The 6,615-nt window shown below is 35.1% G+C and overlaps 1 non-coding gene across 1 annotated transcript; it reads left to right on the top strand.

Annotated features, from left to right (window-relative positions):
• Window positions 1-1,902: 1,902 nt before the first annotated feature.
• Window positions 1,903-2,010, top strand: LOC130953777 (small nucleolar RNA R71). Its single transcript, XR_009075937.1, has one exon. It is a non-coding gene; the product is annotated as a small nucleolar RNA R71 (small nucleolar RNA).
• Window positions 2,011-6,615: the final 4,605 nt, after the last annotated feature.

The raw sequence follows: 6,615 nt of genomic DNA, 5'->3' as shown, positions 1-6,615 counted from the left end.
GCCCATTTCTGGCATTTAACACCAGCTTTTCTTCCCTTTATAGCGTTTAACGCTAGCTTGGTGCCCTTTTCTGACATTAAACGCCAGTCTGGTGCCCTTTTCTGGCGTTAAACGCCCAGAATGGTGACAAACTGGGCGTTTAACGCCCATTCTGCTACCCTTACTGGCGTTTAAACGCCAATAAGCTCGTCCTCCAAGGTGTGCTATTTTCAATGTTGTTTTTTATTTTTGCTTTTGTTTTTGTGACTCCACATGATCATCATCCTAAAGAAAACATAAAATAACAATAGAAAATAGAAATTCAACATAGATAAGTAAAAATTGGGTTGCCTCCCAATAAGCGCTTCTTTAATGTCAATATCTTGACAGTGAGCTCTCATAGAGCCTCACAGATACTCAGAGCATGATGATGGCCTCTCAACACCAAACTTAGAGTTTGAATGTGGGGGCTCTGTTTGACTCTGTATTGAGAGAAGCTTTTCATGCTTCTTCTCCATGTGTACATAAGGAGATCCTTGAGCTTTAAACACAAGGTAGTCCTCATTCACTTGAAGGACCAACTCTCCTCTATCAACATCAAGCATAGCTTTTGCTATGGCTAGAAAGGGTCTGCCAAGGGTGATGGATTCATCCTTATTCTTCCCAGTGTCCAGGATTATAAAGTCAGCAGGGATGTAAAGTCCCTCAACCTTCACTAAAACATCCTCTACAAGTCCATAAGCCTGTTTCATGGATTTGTCTGCCATCTCTAGTGAGATTCTTGCAGCTTGTACCTCAAAGATTCCCAGTTTCTTCATTACAGAGAGTGGCATGAGGTTTATGCCTGACCCCAGGTCACACAGAGCCTTCTCAAAGGTCAGGGTGCCTATGGTACAGAGTATTAAGAATTTTTGGGATCCGGTTTCTTCTGAGGTAATGTCTGCCTAATCAAGTCATTCAGTTTATTGGTGAGCAAGGGGGGTTCATCCTTCCAAGTCTTATTACCAAATAACTTGGCATTCAGCTTCATGATTTCTCCAAGGTACTTAGCAACTTGCTCTTCAGTAATATCTTCATCCTCTTCAGAGGAAGAATACTCATCAAAGCTCATGAATGGCAGAAGTATGTTCAATGGAATCTCTACGGTTTCTGTATGAGCCTCAGATTCCCTTGGTTCCTCAAATGGGAACTTCTTTTCGTTCAGAGGACATCCCATGAGGTTTTTCTCCCTGGGAATCATGTCCTCCTCACACTTTCCAGGTTCAGCCATGTTGGTCATGGTTATGGCCTTGCACTCTCTCTTGGGATTTTCTTCTGTATTGCTTGGGAGAGTGCTGGGAGGAGTTTTAGTAACCTTTTTACTCAACCGACCCACTTGTGCCTCCAAATTTCTAATGGAGGAACTTGTTTCATTCATGAAACTTAGTATGGTCTTAGATAGATCAGAGACTATGGTTGCTAAGCCAGAATGACTCTCCATGAGAGATTTGGATGATTTCTCCATGAAGGATTATAGGTGTTTCCATAGAGTTCTCCCATGTAATTCACCTCTTCCATTGCAGGGTTCTCAGGATCATAAGCTTCTTCTTCAGAAGATGCTTCTTTATTACTGCTGGATGCAGCTTGCAATCCAGTCAGATTCTGAGAAATCATCTTGACTTGCTGAGTCAATAATTTGTTCTGAGCCAATATGGCATTCAGAGTATCAATCTCAAGAACTCCTTTCTTTTGAGTTGTCCCATTGTTCACAGGATTTCTTTCAGAAGTGTACATGAACTAGTTATTTGCAACCATTTCAATGAGTTCCTGGGCTTCTGCAACCGTTTTCTTCAGACGAATAGATCCTCCTGCAAAATGGTCCAATAAAATCTTGGATAACTCAGACAGACCATCATAGAAGATACCTATGATGCTCCATTCTGAAAGCATGTCAGAAGGACACCTTCTGATCAATTACTTGTATCTTTCCCAAGCTTCATAGAGGGATTCACCTTCCTTCTGTTTGAAGGTTTGAACTTCCACTCTAAGCTTACTAATCTTTTGAGGTGGAAAGAATTTAGCTAAGAAGGCATTGACCAGCTTTTTCCAAGAGTTTAGGCTGTCTCTAGGTTGTGAGTTCAACCATATACTAGCTCTGTCTCTTACAGCAAAAGGAAAAGCATAAGTTTGTAGACCTCGGGATCAACTTCATTGGTCTTAACAGTGTCACAGATTTGTAAAAATTCAGCCAAGAACTGATGAGGATCTTCCAATGGAAGTCCATGAAACTTGTAATTCTGTTGCATCAGAGAAACTAATTGAGGCTTAAGCTCAAAGTTGTTTTCTCCAATGGCAGGAATAGAGATGCTTCTCCCATAGAAGTCGGGAGTTGATGCAGTAAACTCACCAAGCACCTTCCTTGCACCTCCATCATTGTTATTGGGTTCGGCCATGTCTTCTTCTTTTTTGAAAATTTCTGTCAGGTCCTCTCCAAAGAGTTATGCTTTGGCTTCTCTTAGCTTCCTCTTCAGAGTCCTTTCAGGTTTAGGATCGGCTTCAGCAAGAATGTCTTTATCTTTGTTCCTGCTATTGTGAAAAAGAAGAGAACAAAAAAGAAGAGGAATCCTCTATGTCACAGTATAGAGATTCCTTTGTGTGAGTAGAAGAAGAGAAGAAGAGAAGAATGAGGTAGAGAAAATAAAGAGAATTCGAACACAGAGAGGGAGAGAGGGTTCAAATTTTAAGAAGGAGAGAAGTGTTAGTAAATAAATAAATAAATAAATAGAAAGAGATGAGAGAGAGGGAATTCGAATATTAAATAAAAGAAAAGGAAAAATCTTTTTGTTTTTATTTTAAATATTAGTTAGTATTCAAAAATATTAGAAGAAATAAAATAAAATTAGAGTTTAAAACAATTAGTTAATAAAAAAAGATTTTTGAAAAAGTTGTTAGTGGTTTTCAAAAATTAGAGAGAGAGAAAAGTAGTTAGGTGGTTTTGAAAAAGATAAGAAATAGTAATTTTTTTAAATCAAACAAAAAGTCAAGTAGTTAATTGAAAAATATTTGAAAATCAATTTTGAAAAGATAGGAAGTTAGAAAAGATTTTGAAACTGAATTTTCAAAAGATATGATTGAAAATTTATTTTGAAAAAAGATTTGAAAAGGAAATTAAAAAGATTTGATTTTTGAAATTAAAGTTGATTACTTGACTAACAAGAGACTAAAAGATATGATTCTAGAATTTAAAGATTGAACCTTTCTTAACAAGAAAGTAACAAACTTGAAATTTTTTGAATCAAAACATTAATTGTTAGTAAAGTAATAAAAAATATGAAATGAAAATAAGAAAAAGATTTTGAAAATCAATTTTAAAATTTTCAAAAATATTAAAAAGAAACATAAAAAAGATTTAATTTTTGAAAAAGATTTGAAAAGATAGAATTTTTAAATTGAAATTTTGACTTGACTTAACAAGAAACAACAAAATTTTAAAATAAGTCAATCCAAAAATTTCGAAATTTATGAGCAAAATAAGGAAAAGATATTTTTTTATTTTTGAATTTTAATGAAGAAAGAGAAAAATAACAAATGACTGAATACATGAAAACTTAAGATCAAAACAAAGAAAACATGCAAGAACACTTTGAATATCAAGATGAACACCAAGAACACTTTGAAGATCATAATGAACATCAAGAACTTATTTTTGAAAAATTTTTAAGAAAATAAACACATGCAAGACACCAAACTTAGAAATTTTTAAACTTTTGACTCTAAAAATTCGAAAATGCATATGAAAATCAAGAAAAGACACAAAACAAGAAAATCACAAGATCAAACAAAGACAATCATCAAGAACAACTTGAAGATCATGATGAACACAATGCATGAGATTTTTCAAAAATCTTGGGAAAATTTGAAAACATGCAATTGACAAAACTTAGGATTTGACACTAGACTTAAACAAGAAACAAAAAATATATTTTTTTGTTTTTTTTATTTTATTAAAAAATTTTTTCAAAATATATATATATTTTTTAAAAAAACTTTTTGAAAAGAAAAATAAAAGTTGAAACAAGAAAGAAAAGTTACCCAATCTAAGCAACAAGATGAACCGTCAGTTGTACAAACTCGAACAATCCCCGGCAACGGCACCAAAAACTTGGTACACGAAATCGTGAGTTCACACTTCTCTCACAACTCCGCGCAGCTAACCAACAAGTGCACTAGGTCGTCCAAGTAATACCTTACGTGAGTAAGGGTCGATCCCAAGGAGATTGTCGGCTTGAATCAAGCTATGGTCATCTTGTAAATCTCAGTCAGGTGGTTTCAAATGGTTATGAGATTTTGATAATTAAAAGAGAAATAAAACATAAAATAAGATAGGGATACTTATGCAATTCATTAGTGGGAATTTCAAATAAGCGTATGGAGATGCTTTGTTGCTCCTGAACTTCTGCTTTCCTATTGTCTTCATCCAATCATTTATACTCCCTTCCATGGCAAGCTGTATGTTGGGGGATCACCGTTGTCAATGGCTACCATCCGTCCTCTCAGTGAAAATGGTCCAGCTACAGGTTACGTAGGGCTAATCATCTATCGGTTCTCACTTGCCTTGGAATAAGATCCAATGATCCTTTTGCGCACTGTCATTGTGCCCAACACTCGCGAGTTTGAAGCTTGTCACAGTCATCCCATTCCATATCTTACTCGGAATACCACAAACAAGGTTTAGACTTTCCGGATCTCAAGAATGCTGCCAATTGATTCTAGCTTATACCACGAAGACTCTAATCTCACGAAATGGAAGGCTCTGTTGTCAGGAGAGGCAACCATACGTCGTGGACCAGGAGGCCAAGAGATATACATTCAAGCTTGTTTTCAGGTAAAACGGAAGTGGTTATCAGGCACGCATTCATAAGTGAGAATGGTGATGAGTGTCACTTGATCATCACATTCATCATGTTGAAGTGCGAATGAATATCTTAGAACAAGAATAAGCTTGAATTGAATAGAAAATAGTAGTAATTGCATTAATTCATGAGGAACAGCAGAGCTCCACACCTTAATTTATGAGGTGTAGAAACTCCACCGTTGAAAATATACAAGTGATGAAGGTCCAATCATGGCCGAATGGCCAGCCCTCTAAGCGTGATCAAGAGATCAACAGTGATACAAAGATAGTCTCAAAAATGATCTAAAGATCTCCCGATGAAAATACAATAATAAAAGGTCCTATTTATAATGACTAGTAACCTAGGGTTTACAAAGATAAGTAAATGATGCAGAAATCCATTTCTGGGGCTCACTTGGTGTGTGCTTGGGCTGAGCATTGAAGCTTTCACGTACATAGGCTTTTCTTGGATTTAAACGCCAGCTCTGGTGCCAGTTTGGGGGTTTAACTCCAGCTTTTATGCCAGTTCTGGCGTTTAACGCCAGAAAATGGTAGAAAGTTGGCGTTAAAACGCCAGTTTGCGTTATCAAAACTCGAGAAAAGTATGGACTATTATATATTGCTGGAAAGCTCAAGATGTCTACTTTCTAACGCAATTAAAAACGCACCAATTGGGCTTCTGTAGCTCTAGAAAATCTATTTCGAGTGCAGGGAGGTCAAAATCCAACAGCATCTGCAGTCCTTTTTCAGCCTCTGAATCAGATTTTTTCTCAGGTCCCTCAATTTTAGCCAGAAAATACCTGAAATCATAGAAAAACACACAAACTCATAGTAAAGTCCAGAAATGTGATTTTTTCACAAAACTAATAATTATATACTAAAAACTAACTTACTCATACTAAAAACTACCTAAAAACAATGCTAAAAAGCGTATAAATTATCCGCTTATCAATAGGCAATAGGAAAGAACATAGGCAAAAATAGAAAGGATTATAACTTATGAAACATCAACATAAATTCTAAAAAAGATAAATAAAAATCAAACTTTCTTTTATACTTAATCTTTTCTTACTTGTAGCTTTTTTGGAAGGTATTGAGCTCAAACCGGTATAAAAATGAGAGTCTCCTTCCCTTATCGAAGGTTCTTATCTCGAACATTTTGGCTATCACCTTCCCTTACCGAAAGATCATCTCAATCGATCACCCTCCCTTACCGAGGGATCATCTCGATATCTTGTCTTTAGGGGTCACCTTCCCTTACCGAAGGATTATTTCCTCAGTTTAGTTTACAATTAGGGTTGTTTAAACATACACAAGAGAAAAATCATATAAGAAGAGATCATGCAAGAAAAGGGACAATTATGATGATAAAAGGGATATATGAAAATAATGAGACTTTAGATCTTGGTAATATAATATCATGGATTGAAAGAGGTCATATCAAAGTACAGAAAATAGGGCATTTTAAATAATTGCATAAAATATTAAAGAATGTATGTATTCTCGATCCTAAAGGAATAATATAATGGTGCAAACGATCATATAAGTGTACATAATAAGAATAGGGTATATTAAATATTTGAATAAAATATTATAAAAAAGCATGTACTCTTGACCTTAAAAGAGTAATAATAACATAATGATATAAGAGATCACATAAATGCATATATTAGAATATGGTATATTAAATATTTGAATAAAATATTATAAGAAAGCATGTACTATTAACCTTAAAGGAGTAATAGTAATGTAATGATATAAGA

Source organism: Arachis stenosperma, chromosome 9, assembly GCF_014773155.1.
Source record: "Arachis stenosperma cultivar V10309 chromosome 9, arast.V10309.gnm1.PFL2, whole genome shotgun sequence".
Lineage (NCBI taxonomy): Eukaryota > Viridiplantae > Streptophyta > Magnoliopsida > Fabales > Fabaceae > Arachis > Arachis stenosperma.
Note: the sequence above shows the minus strand (reverse complement) of the source record. Positions and strands in the feature narration are given on the sequence as shown.